Genomic DNA, 1,408 nt, shown 5'->3' on the forward strand with positions numbered 1-1,408 from the left:
TCTCCATTTCTCTCTGTCCTATCCAACAACAATGACATCAATAACAACTACAACAATAAAACAATAAAAACAACAAAAAAGGAATAAATAAATAAATATTAAAAAGAAAAGAAAAGAAAGTCTAGATGGACCCGTGTAGGTAGGCTTAAGTAGGGTAAAATGTAGAGCATTCTGGGAAAATTTGTGCTAAGCATTTAACTATGAAACTCTTCCCCCATCACTAATTATTTTAGTATTTTTCTCTAATTCTTGCCCTTACCAACAACAACACCTAACCAGGATTGCTAGGGGAGTCTAAAGTACAGGCTTACAAGGAAGATATTGGCTCAATTCCAAATGAGCACAACTAGAGGAGTTTTGCTAAATAAAGAGCGTCACGTAATTTTGTTCTGCTTTCCTAGTACATATAAACAGCCATGCTCAGAGTCTCCTGTAGTCTAATGTATGTGATTGGATTACATATAAGAAATACTGTGCTCACCTTCTTTTATGATATTTTATAGCTTAAAAAAAAAAGAAAGAAAAGAAAAGGAGACAGACTCGTGGAAAAAATGAAACAGATGGACCTGTCGATGAGAAGGCTGATGCGAACCCTCAGTTCATAAAAAGTTCCGGATGTGGAACTGAATAAAAGGTTCGCTGGGCAAGGTGTGTGTCTCATCATGTCTGCAGCTTAGGCATGAGACAAAGCACATGTCACCAGAAGCTCTCGGACAGTGGCCTCTCTGCATGACTGATGGGCTGAATGAATGAGGAAATCATCACAAAGCAGTGAAATAATGCGCATGTGAGACCATCATCTCCAGAAAGAGCAGTGTAATGTCTGCTGGGAAGCCTGACAAGTGAAGATAGTACAACAAAAGACATCCGTATCTGAATGTGATTGTATGAACACCATTCTGTCAAAGACAGGCTCGGGATCCGATCTTTATCTCAGTGGGTTCAGTCTTGACCCGTGTAATGCGAAGAGCTGCTTTCAGGAAATAAAGTGGGGTGAGGAGGCCTTTGAGCAAAGGAAGTGAGCAGAGTGGAAGACTATGGGCATATATATGCTCTCTCTCATTTCCTTTTCTTTTCTCCTTCCCTCTCTCGCTCTTTCTTTTTTCCTCTCTCTCTTCTTTTCCTTCCCTCTCTCTCTCTTTCTTTCTTCCTCTTTCTTCCTTCTTTCTTCCCCCTCCCTTATTTCCTTCCTTCCTTCCTTCCTTGTTTGTTTGCTTCCTTCCTTCCTCTCTTCCTTCTTTCCTTCCTTCCTTCCTTCCTTCCTTTCTTTCTCCCTTCCTTCCTTCCTTTCTTGCTTTCTTTATCTTTCTTATCACTTTATACTTTGCAGGGTGTGTGGCACTCTGGGACTTCAGTGGGGTTTCTCAACTACATGACACTGCCTTTCCCAGGGCTTTTCCCTTTTTAT

Source organism: Erinaceus europaeus, chromosome 4 (assembly GCF_950295315.1).
Source record: "Erinaceus europaeus chromosome 4, mEriEur2.1, whole genome shotgun sequence".
Lineage (NCBI taxonomy): Eukaryota > Metazoa > Chordata > Mammalia > Eulipotyphla > Erinaceidae > Erinaceus > Erinaceus europaeus.